The following is a 12,844-nucleotide window of genomic DNA, read 5'->3' as shown; positions in this document are numbered from 1 at the left end:
GGGTACTTGGTGCCAGGGTTTAGTTGTTTAGGTGGGTTGGATTGGTTGATAGGTTGCACGTGATGATCTTGAAGGTCTCTTCCAACCTGATCTATTCTATTCTATTCTATTCTATTCTATTCTATTCTATTCTATTCTATTCTATTCTATTCTATTCTATTCTGTTCTATTCCTTTGTATGTTTTCTTTAAAACTGCAGCAAAAGTGAGATGATATGATACAATGTACTTTGCAACAAATGTGTAGCTCCACTTATTTTCTTCATGAAGTTCCACTACCTCATGTTTGCCACAGATTAAGTGCATACTCATATACAGTTACTGCTGCTCAATATACTACAAGGCATGCAGACATTTTAAGCTTGATTGTGGTAATGGTTATGTCACTTAGAGATTGGCTGAGTGTGCCATCTAAGGTACTAAGACCTCTTTGAGACATACTAGTTATTTCATCTCCACTCCAGCATGTCCTGAGGCTTTCACAAGACATGTGCATATTTGGTACCTCCATACAAATGTCTCTGATAATTGACACCTGCCCAGACCTCACTTTATGCTTGTGAGTGGACCATTAAAGGCGGGTCCTCTTATCTCTTTCTTTAGCTTGGGGAGAAAGAACATGTTAGAGTTGGAGCAGTTATTAGCATTTACATATTCTTAGTGCTGCTGAAATACTCTGAATTCTCTGGGGCAGGCATAAATTTCACAGTTCAGTGGTGAGCTTTCCTACCAAGATTTTGATTCAATTTCATATACTATCAGAAAAACATCCATATAAAATGCTTTTCCAACCAGTGCTTACATTAGTGATAATTAGAATTTAGAGCCTGAAAGGAAAAACAAAATCCACATGAGATAAATTCCCCAGGACTGGTAGATAATCATCATGGATTTGATCCTGAACTAAATTAGGATTAATACTGAAACGCTGCAACTACAGAACAACTCTAAAGTCTTACATATAATAAAGAATTTAATGCCTCTGCCTGTGCAAGGACTTTGCAAAAATAATTCCTTTTATTAGGATGATTTTCTCTTGGTTCTGTCTTCTACTTAACAAACAACAACAAACAGCCAAACAAAACAAAGCAAAAAAAAAACCCAAACCATGCAAAACCCCCAAAACCAAACAACCAAAACCCAAATGAAAAGGAGGGAAAGAAAACCCTTTCACTTCAAAGAACAAGGTACACAAAAATACTTCCTTCTGCAGTTCAATTAGAAGTTGAGCAGCTTACTAGTTGTTTTTTCCTTTAAAAAAAAGCATTTTCTTGCCATTATCTTATCTGACAATGGAAGTTGCAGTAACCCAGTGCTTTTTCCACCATCTCCTTCAGGCATTAAAAAAAAAATCCTTGTTGAGATCCTAGTTTGGAAAAGATGTATTTATTTGTATTATTGTTAAGTTTTGATTAATTAAAAATGTAATTAAATGCTCTGAGGTATGCAGTAATTAATCTACTTCAGAGTCCTTATGCAATACAATCACAGGTAAGTACAAAGGTTGTTAGCAAGTAGTTTTCCAGAGCAGATCAACAGGGATTGCAGCATGTAAGAGAGCAAAGGAGATACACTAGAAAGAATTCCCCTCGGTATCCATAGACAGGAGTTGAGCAACTGCAATCCTTTCCAAGATGTTTCCCAGTTCTGCCTCCCAAATGGTAGCCCCATCTGGGCTAGGTTGCACAGTCTGTGGATGATGTTTGGTTACTCTCACTCTAAGTAAAATAAAGTACATATTCATGGCACAATATTGTACCTCTGGAACAGAGGTACCACACTCCTATTGATAATGCACTGTGCTTTACCAGTTTGCTTTTCATTCTTGCTTTTCAAAATTTCCAGTTTGGTTCAAGAGGAAAAAAGTGTCACTTATGTTCAGCTTCAAATTAACAGACTTAAATGTAGATGTTCACAAGCAGGTGTATGCAAGAAAGGTGGGTTGACATTGCCATCATAGCCATAGAGATAAAAGGCACCATTCCCGGTGCTGAAGCATGTCCTTCCTGACTCCAGCTCGTAACAACTTAGGTCTTGCAAGGGGTCTACTTCATATCTGTCAGACAGATGTCATGTTTACTCACAACAACATATAAACATTATTCTGGTTTTTAATACCTACAAATACTTACTCAAGACCCCTTGAGAAAAATTATTCACTGCAAATGGGAGGGGGAGGTCATTGCTAAAAACCCTTCTCTCTTGAATGCAGAGGAACAAATAAATGGATCATTGCCTTCTCATTTATTGGGAGTTAAACCACAATTAATTCATACCAATGGAATTGGACATCATAGAGATGCTTATGGTAGAAGAAGTGTACAGATGGGATCTATTATGATTTCATTAGGATGACTTTGGTTGTTTGGGTTTTTTTTCTTTCTTTGTTTTTATGGTAAGTCTGAGGAAGGTCTATTACTGAGTCACTGTAAGCCCTAAGGAAAACATTTGCTGGAAACTCTTGTGTTTACCTTTTCATGATTCTTGAATGGGGAAAATTAAATACAAGCTTTGCTTGTCTCTTTCAGAAGAGACACATTAAACACATACTGGCATGCTTCCAAACTGCTGTCCTCTCCTAGTCTTTCTCTCTCACCCTGTACTGCTTCCAGAAAATAATTATCCATAAATAAAGTTTTGTCATAACTAAAAATATTTACATGCCATTAGAAAGTAGAGAATGACTGCTGGTACAGTGCCTTCCTTGAAGGTGATACACACACCAAAGATAATGGTTCATACTGTTGTGTGATAAATGCTACTGTGCTCTCACAGGTAAATGCATGCATATGACAGATTTACATAGGCACACTATGAGAGCTGTAAGAGCTAGGAGCCACCATCAGAGACAAGGAAGTCTCCATTTTCTTTGAGTTCCTCTGAAGGAACAAGAGTGTACAGAAACAAGAGGTCAAGTATGCTAGACCAGCACAAGGGGAATGAAATTAAATAATTTATGGTGAAAACTCAGCAAAAATGGAATTATAGTTTCCACAGAGTTCATACACTTGACACATCAAAAACCAAAATACTTAAGAGATTAAGATGAAATAACTTTTTCCTGAAAATAGGAATATAATTGGCTATCAGAAAGCAAACAAACACCACGCAACAGATTGTATCTGAGCCATGCACTCATAGGGCACAAATTCATTTCTGGGAAGAATTCTTTTTGTCTCTTTACTGAACTTGGTGAGGGTAATTAGGGACTGTGAAAGTTAAAGACAAAAAGAATAATTTATCTTCCATATTGTTCTGTTCTCACCTGTCATCCCCATAATACTGAATGGGTTTATTTTAAAAGTGCCATAACTAATGTAATTTGGAGGAACCCTCTCTGACTTGAGGAACAATATATAATGGATTTGGCAAAGAAAAAAAAATTCTTCTGATAAATATGGAAAATACCATAATGCCTGCTTTCTACACAATCTGTGGGTTGGGTTGTATTCTTGAAAAGAAAAACAAACACACTGTTATTTGAAAGACATTTGATGATTTTTCTCTTCCAGCTGATAGCACTGGAAATTGCTACTATTTTACAAAGTAATAGTACATCAATCAGTACTCTGATGTGCTAATTTATGCTCCAAAGATCCAGACAGGTGACATAGCTACAGCACTTTCAAAAATCAAGAGCTAAAAATAATATTGAGGTGTGAAAGGTAGAAACTCAGTCTTTAAGACTCTTTGTATGAAGAGATCATATAACATACTATGTCTCTGGATTATCTGAATAACTAAGCCCCAATATGTAAAGGATACTTTGAAATTGCAATAATTAGTTGTAAACACAGCTGTGAAATGTTTTAGGAATAAGATTTATGTTGGGGGAAAAAAAGAAAAAGAAGTTGTGTGCAAAAGTAAGAAGTATTCACTTCAAAATGATCTTTACTAGCTAATTATGTCATAGCTGAAAATATATCCATTTTCAAAGTGCATGTTTCTCCAAAAATGGTTAAGAAATAATAAACCAGCCTAACTTTCCCACAAGTAGGGAAAAACTCAACCAACCAACAAACCAAAACCAAAACCAAAACCAACAAACAAAAAAGCCACAACCGAAAAACTATCATCAAAGAAGGTCACATAGTTGGGTGATGAATGGACTGGGAGCAGTCCTGCAGAGAAGGACTTCAGGATGCTGGTAGATGAAAAACAGGACATGACCCAGCTATGTGCACTCCTAACCCAGAAGTCCAGTCACATCCTGTGCTGCACTGAAAGGAATATGGTCAGCAGGTTGAGAGAGGTGATTCTGTCCCTCTGGTCTTGTGAGATCCCACTTAAGAGTATCGCAGCAAGCTCTGGAGTCCACAGCACAAGGAAAACATGGACTTATTGGAGTGGGTCCAGATGAGGGACACAAAAATAATCAGAGGGCTGGAACACCTCTCCTATGAAGAGACACTGAGAGAGGCAGGGTTACTCAGCCTGGGTAAGAAAAGACACTGGGTAGATTCTGTGATTCTGTGAAATAAAGTTGTTCAATCTGGAGAAAAAGAGTCTGGGGGAAGACCTGAAAGGTGGTTGCAGCGAGATGGGTGTTAGTCTCTTCTCCCTAGTAACAAGTGATAAGACAAGAGGAAATGGCCTCAAGTTGCAGCAGGGGAGGTTTGGATTGAGTATTGGAACAAACCTTACTGAAAGGGTCATCTAATACTGGAATAAGCTCCCCGGGAAGGTGGTTGAATTACCATCCCTGTAGGTATTTAAAACATAGAGGTGGTGCTGAGGGACATGGTTTATCACCAGACTTGTCAGTTAGATGAAGTTGGACTTCATGTTCTTAAAGGTCTTTTACAGCCAAAATGATCCTGCCCTCTGCAGATGTCAAGGAAATATCATTCATTACTTGAGCAGGAGAAACATATAAAAGAAGAAATCCGTAACATTTTGACAGAATATTGATAGTATGTGAAAAGATTCCTTTCTGAACAGGCAGTTTTATTTGCACCTGTTACAGACCACAATTTCAGATTATATGGGACCATATTTTTCATACACAATAGCAACATTCCACCTTCTTTGCAAACCTTTAACGTTTCCACTCTATTTGTCACCATTTGGTAATTAACTTTATTTCTGAAGAAAAGTTCTTCTTGCTAATTTTACTGATGCTAAACCAAATCACTACAGATTGTCTTCTGCTGCATTATCACGTGTGTATGCACGTGCATAATTTAACCATAGGTAGACAGGTTTTCTATCAAAGCTAAAGCTGAAAAAGGATGCAGTCAGAGTCCCTTGGTGTTTATTCAGCCTCTGCTTTTGCCTTATTTGCTTTCCCTACATACATGGTCATATCCTTGCTATTTTTCCAGGGGACTCTGAATCTCGTTTTCCTTGCATGCTGTCCCCCACCCTAAAATACTACCACAGCCAGGTGCAACAGGGAGGGAGGAGTATCAGAGTGACCCACAAGCAGACACCAAGGAACTCTATGACAACCCACTTCTATTGCTGATCACAGTAACTATGCTTGCACATTGTAACCCCTTAAAGAGAGAGGAAGACACTCAATCACAACACATCTTCAGTTTATGGTCACCTGCAGGGACACAATATGCCCCATAGCATCTACATGTACAGTTTCTAAAATTCTCATTGATGCTACTCTTCTAGAGATACTTTATTTTGAACACTGATCACTAAGTTAGCCTTACAATAGCATTGTTATTCACAGATCCACAGATTGCATTGGGTTGGAAAGGACCTCTCAAAGGTCATCTTGAACCACGTCCCTGCAGTCAGCAGGGACACCTCCAACTAGCTTAGGCTGCCCAGGGCCACACTGAGTCTGATTTTGTATGTTTCCAGGGATAGGGCCTCAAGCACATCTCTGGGCAACTTGTTCCAGTATTTTACCACTCTCATTACAAAGAACTTCTTCCTTAGGTCCAACCTAAATGTACCCTGCTCCAGTTTCAAACCAATGCTCATCATCCTTTTGCTACATGCCCTTCTGAACAGTCCTTCCCCAGCCTTCTGTATGTCCCCTTCAGATACTAAAATGTAGCTACAACATCTTCCCAGAGCCTTCTCTCCAGGTTGAAGAGCCCCAAATTCTTTCACCCTGTCTCCACAGGTGAGGTGCTCCTTCCCTGAGCTCCCAAACAGAGAGGGACCTGGGGGTGCTGATCGACAGCCACCTAAATATGAGCCAGCAGTGTGCCCAGGTGGCCAGGAGGGCCAATAGCATCCTGGCCTGCATTAGGAATAGTGTGGCCAGCAGGAGCAGGGAGGTCATTGTGCCCCTGTACTCTGCTTTGGTTAGGCCGCACCTTGAGTACTGTGTCCAGTTCTGGGCCCCTCAGTTTAAGAAGGACATTGACACTCTTGAACGTGTCCAGAGAAGGGCAACAAGGCTGGGGAGAGGCCCTGAACACAAGCCCTATGAGGAGAGGCTGAGGGAGCTGGGATTGTTTAGCCTGGAGAAGAGGAGGCTCAGGGGTGACCTCACTGCCCTCTACAACTACCTGAAAGGTGGTTGTAGCCAGGAAGGGGTTGGCCTCTTCTCCCAGGCAACCAGCACCAGAACAAGGGGACACAGTCTCAAGCTGCGCCAGGGGAGGTTTAGACTCGAGGTGAGGAGGAAGTTCTTCACCAAGCGAGTCATTCGGCATTGGAACGGGCTGCCCAGGGAGGTGGTTGAGTCATTGTCCCTGGAGGCGTTCAAGAGGAGATTGGACATGGCACTTGGTGCCATGGTCTAGTCATGGGGTCTGTGTTGATAGGTTGGACTCGATGATCCTCGAGGTCCTTTCCAACCTTAGTTATACTGTGATACTGTGATACTGTGATCTTTGTTGCCCTCCCCTTAACCCACTCCAGCAGGTCCATGTCTCTCTTGTGTTAGGGGCCTCAGAGCTGGATACTTCAGGTAAAGACTCACCAGAGAAGAGTAGAGGGGCAAAATCACTTCTCTTAACCCAGTGGCCAGTGCTCTTTTGATGCAGCCGAGGATGTGATTGGCCCTCTGGGCTGCAATGCACACTGCCTGCTCATGCCCCTGCATCCCACCCCTCAGTTCTAGCAGCTGCAACACTTAGCTTGACATCATCTGCAAACTTGCTGATGGTGCACTCAATCTCTCTATTTCATTGATGAAGATATTGAACAGCACTAATCCCGATACAGATCCCTGAGGAACACCACTTGTCACCCCTCTCCTTCTGGATCTTGAGCCATTGACCACTACCCTTTGCATGCAACCATCCACACAATTCCTTACCCACTGAACAGTCCACCCATCAAATGTATAGCTCTCCAACTTAAAGAGAAGGGTGTTGTGAGGAACTGTTTCAAAGGCTTTACAAAGTCCAGATAGATGACATCCATTGGTCTTCCCTTGTCCACTGATATACTTGCACCATCATAAAAAGCCACAAGGTTGGTCAGGCAGAACTTGTCCTTGGTGAAGCTGTGCTGACTATCTCAATTCACCTCCCTGTCCTCCATGTGTTCCAGGATAGTTTCCAGGAGGGTCTATTCTATCATCTTCCAAAGCACAGAGGTGAGGCTGACAGGTCGATAATTTCCAGGGTTCTCTTTTTACCCTTTTTACCCTTCTTAAAAATGGGTGTAAGGTTTCCCCTCTTCCAGTCTCCACCTGACTGCTATGACTTCTCAAGTATCAGGGAGAGTGGCTTTGCAATTAGATCAGCCAATTCCTTCAGAACTCTGGGATGCATCTAATCGGGTTCCTCAGGTGGTCCTGAACTTGATCTTCCCTTACAGCATGAGTGACTTCACCCCAGTGGTTCGCACCTAGTGGTCCATCGACTCGGGAGGGGGACGGAGAAAGATTGACAGTGAAGAATGAGGCCAAACAGTTATTGAGTACCTCAACTTCTTCCTTGTTTGTCGACACCAGCTCTCTTGTCATTTAACTATACAGCTTTTTCTACAATGTCACAAAAACAACAAATCTGATGCCCCTCATGAGTTTTTCAGACTATTTGTGTGGTGAAACAAAAACAAAAAAAGTGAAACTTTATAAGAAGTAACTGTGGATGCATCCTGCTCAGGAAACCAGAACATTTATGACAAGTGAGTAACATGTTGATTTCTATGATCTTCTAGAACACACTTTTCATAGCCAAGGAAAATTTCTGACATTTGTTATAGCCATAAAAGTATGAAATTTTTCTTTCTAAAATAGATCCGTGACATATCAGCTTTAATCTGTCATAGAATCCTGCTTGATACACAGTAAAAATGATGTTCAAAGGGAATTTTTGAAAGCAAGACTCTAGCTCTGATAAATCCCAGTGCAAAAGAAGCATGAAGTTCCTTCACTTTCAGTCACTGGGATAGACTATTTCATTTGAACGAGAACAAAAGAAATACAGATAAACTTTTGATTTCTGAAAGCCTGCATCATTCCAGATACTAGCAGGCAACCGAATGTCTAGACAAGTCAAACATGTCTCAAGCACTGAGGTAAACTGTATAAGCTAACTGTACAGGCTGTGCCTATACTGTTAGACTTTTCTTGGTCCCAAAATAGGACAATTGAATGAGAACTGTCCAGTGGGAATGATTTGGGTTCCAGACAAACTCCTAAACTATGCTTGAGCCAAGACAATTCCAGAGGCTGTTCTAACAACTTCATATGCAGGTGATGGGAGTGCCACTGGCCATCCCTGCCTTCCAGCACTGTTTATTTCACAGTCATTATAGATGGCAATACAGCATACTGTGTCCTCAGATGAAAGTCATTTGTCATTGTTAAAATTATGATCAGCTTCAGCCTTGAAAGCTAGCAAGAGCAGGAGTACCAGTTTAGATTTTAACACTGAGTCATACATGCAGGAGAAAAAGTGACCAATGCAATATAGTAAATGCTCCCTATGAGGCTGTTGATGATTTTGGAATAGAACTAAACCTCATTTGTGCTCAGATTTGAAGTACCCTGTAATCCAAGTTGACATAAAGAAAAGAACATGACACAGGACACAGCTGTCAGTAGATAAGGGGAGGCAGGCTGTCATGCTGTTTGATTATATGTGTTCCAGCTTCACAATCAGCAAGGCAGGACATCATCTAGAAAGAGCAACTTTCAGGGGCCAAGACACAATGGATACATGGCAGATTAAATTCTACCAGCATCTTACATCAGCATCTTAAGAGATCCAAGTCCCAGGAGAGTGCAAATGCTGACAATGATGTGATAGAGTACAAATGCTGACAATGATGTGATAAACCTTTAATGTGGTGACACAGATTACTTGCTTAGATGGTTTTTGTCAATTTTAAGACAGCATGCAATTTCATAGCAATTTGGGGGGGGGTTAAAGCATAGTGCTTTGTATATAGTGGGAAAATGTTCTGTAAATTCACTTAGGCTACACCAAATGGGAGTAAATTTTCATCTTCTAGGACTGGCATCATCAGATATTAGCTGAGAATGACAGGTTCCTCTTGTAATAGTGACCTTTAAGGTCAGGACTGGTATCAGCTTGAGATTTGAGAAACATCAAAAGATCAGTTTTAGGAGATTATGGCAAAAACTTTGTTGAGACATGGTAAAATTTTTGACAGATCATAGAGAGAGAGGATGATTTGGGGACAGGTAGACAGTACTGCAAATCTGTGCAATTGTTAAAATTAGAGGTATTCGAGACCTTGCTTATTCAAATACAGCTAAAACCAAGCCTAATATCACTTATCTTGTATGAGAAAAAATCAGATACCTACACACACACACAAAATAAAAAAAACCCCAACACGTCAAAAAACAGAGCACAAGCTCACAGAAGTATGGTAATACCTCTCTTGAATATAGTAAATTAATCTTCCTGGTTTTATTTAAACTAGAAAGAGGCACACTTTGAAAAAAAATAACATGCACAGTTACCTCTTGCTGATGGGTGGCAGTATGCAAATATCCTTGGGGAACTGCAGGAATGACCCTGAAGCCTTACGTATTTGTTCTTGCTCAGAGGGGAAAACTGAAGCATTTAAGCCAGAGAAAAGCAGAGAAAGTCTGCTTTCCACTGATGGATGTGAACTTGTTCTTTTAAATGATGGAGCAGGAGCACACAGCAGGCAGCCACTTTGGGGTGGGAGGACAGAGAAGGCAATAACACAGATAATGATCTCAAAGAGTGACTGCACCATCCAGCTAAGCTGACCTCCCTGTCTTCTTGGCTGATGCTATTCTCCTGGGTAAATTCAAGGAGCTCTCCAAAATAATTTTCAAGACTTCAGTGTCATCTGGCCCTGCAGAAGGCCTTCTTCCAGCGTTTCCAACAGTAGCAATGACATTATGATCTGTGGATGTGGTCCCACAACATTCATACCAAACAGTGGTATTTCTCAGGAGACATGGGGAGTGGGCTGTCCTCTGCTCACAGAGGGTGGGCAGTCTCTTCAAATGGAGAAAGCATGGGAGAATAAATAAGTAAACAGTTTCTGCTGAGAAATCAGACCAGCTGGGCAGAAAGGGTCTGACTGTGCAGGTTCACCTGAGGAGAAAAGGAGAGGGAAGGCAGAGTAACTTGGAAAACACAGACAGGAGCAGTACTTGTAGGAGTTATGCTACACATGGCAGTGACTCTTCTGTGCTTCAGGATATGTTCACATGCAGATCTACATACCTTCCCGTGCTTCACATGATGAAGCTCCAGGCAGTGTGCAGTCTGGCCAGAAAAGGGAGGGTTTGGGCAGACTGCCCAAATCCCTTTAGTAAAGACTTGCTAATAAAAACATTTCAATGTGGGTCCATTCTCAGACATACAAACTAAGCCACCCTAAGGAGAAGTTAAGACACTTACTAGTGTTTAGGGTCAATAGAGAGCCATCTGTGAAGAGATCTGTGTGCAAACATATAGACACATGTAAACATTTCAGTACTGGCTGCTGCCCTCAAAGTGGTATGTGTATTTTGCAGAGAGCCTTGAAAGAGGCTGAACTAAAATAAAACAAAAGCTGGCAGGAAATAAAGAGTAGTTAGGGGGAACTGTTCAGTCTTTGGAATGTATTGGCCTATTTTCACCCAGATCCTTAATGGTTCTGCCCTCACACTGCTTATTCAGAAACAAATGAGCCAGTGCATTTTAAAATATTTTACTAAAAGTGTTCACATTAAAATAAAAGTCAGGGAAATTTATCACCTACACTCAGCTACCAATAATAATACTTTAAGTCAAGTATAACGATCAATCAAATCAAAATCAGACTGATACCAAAGCAAACCAGCTACTTGATAGCAGACAATGTTCAATAATCCAATTAGTTAGAAAACACGAAATGTAGTTATACAAATCTAGAAAAGATGGTTAGACATTGTCTATAAGCCCCAAGAAAATATTTTGATTAATATCAATCAAACACATAATTTGGTTAGTTAACTACCTTAACACTGAGAGCTAAATACTATTTGGACCAAAGCCTGACAAAAATAATGACCTTTTTTTTTCCCCTCAGGAAATGATTTTCTTATGTGATGACTAACTCCTTCCTACCCTTGTAGTAATAAAGATTTCAAAGAACAGAAAACCAGAAGTATGACAACTCAAATTTGCCATAAGTCATAAAATGACAACTTCGGTCACTCAGGACATGTAAATGTATGGCATAGAATGTGCCCTAATGAATAACTTGATGAGCTATTATATAAGGCTCTATAAATCCAGGGGAACATTTCTTTCTAAAAATTTGCCTGCATGGCCAAGCTGTCATTTATGCATATGCCTAAATCAAAATTCAGGATTATGTCTCCTGTTAAATGAGAACAGAAGTGAATAATATAAGTAGCAACAATAGAGAATTTTCTTTGCTAAGTTGTGGTGAAACCAGAAAGCTGTCATGCAGGTTTCCTGGCTTACAAATGCTTGTCTGTTGAGAGGAGAGGAGGAGAGGAGAAGGAGAGAAGAGGAGGAGAAGAAGGAGAAGGAGAAGGAGAAGGAGAAGGAGAAGGAGAAGGAGAAGGAGAAGGAGAAGGAGAAGGAGAAGGAGAAGGAGAAGGAGAAGGAGAAGGAGAAGGAGAAGGAGAAGGAGAAGGAGAAGGAGAAGGAGAAGGAGAAGGAGAAGGAGAAGGAGAAGGAGAAGGAGAAGGAGAAGGAGAAGGAGAAGGAGAAGGAGAAGGAGAAGAAGGAGAAGGAGAAGGAGAGGAGGAGAGGGCAATCACTCTCCTCCCCTGGTGCAGCTTGAGGCTGTGTCCTCTTGTTCTGGTGCTGGTTGCCTGGTAGAAGAGACCAACCCCTACCTGGCTACAACCTCCCTTCAGGTAGTTGTAGAGAGCAATGAGGTCTCCCCTGAGCCTCCTCTTTTCCAGGCTAAGCAACTCTATAGATTGCTGACCCAGCAGTAATCATGTGAGCTTGCTAAGCTAAAATACTTTGAGTACCTTCAGGAAGTTTGTCTTTTCTTCCTTGGGTGGGAAAAGGTCAGAAGAACCACATTACCAGAAAAGGTCAGAAGAACCACATTACCACATTACAACACAGAAACTTTAAAAACGGGTCACCTGAAAAACTTAACAAATCCAGGCTCTTGGCACAGGTTCTCATTCAGTTTAAAAATTAATTATTCAGATTTACCTCTGGATCTATGGAGTAAGCAATTTTATTTGTAAGCATCTGTGTTATGTTTCCCACACCTAGAGCAACACAGGGTAAGTTCATCTAAACAAAAACTAACCTAACTTAGAGCTGCACACATTTCTCAATTTGAGAATACCTGCTTAGCAACAAAGTCAAATAAAAGCTGAAGAGAAGAGGGAGTGCTATTAAAATTTCACCAAAATGTAACTTGACTACCAGGAACTCTTCAAAACATCATTTTTGCTATCAAGAAGCTCAGATGCTATGAGAGATTCACAGATTTAAGGACTACTA

At 40.8% G+C, this 12,844-nt stretch overlaps 1 protein-coding gene across 1 annotated transcript in view; it reads right to left on the bottom strand.

Annotated features, from left to right (window-relative positions):
• Positions 1–12,844, bottom strand: part of TRPC4 (transient receptor potential cation channel subfamily C member 4) — a 176,835-nt gene that overhangs the window by 100,390 nt on the left and 63,601 nt on the right. The gene's annotated exons all lie outside the window — the stretch shown is intronic.

Source organism: Melanerpes formicivorus, unplaced genomic scaffold, assembly GCF_026170545.1.
Source record: "Melanerpes formicivorus ecotype bairdi unplaced genomic scaffold, bMelFor1.0.p_v2 SCAF_1, whole genome shotgun sequence".
NCBI classification, from domain to species: domain Eukaryota; kingdom Metazoa; phylum Chordata; class Aves; order Piciformes; family Picidae; genus Melanerpes; species Melanerpes formicivorus.
Note: the sequence above shows the minus strand (reverse complement) of the source record. Positions and strands in the feature narration are given on the sequence as shown.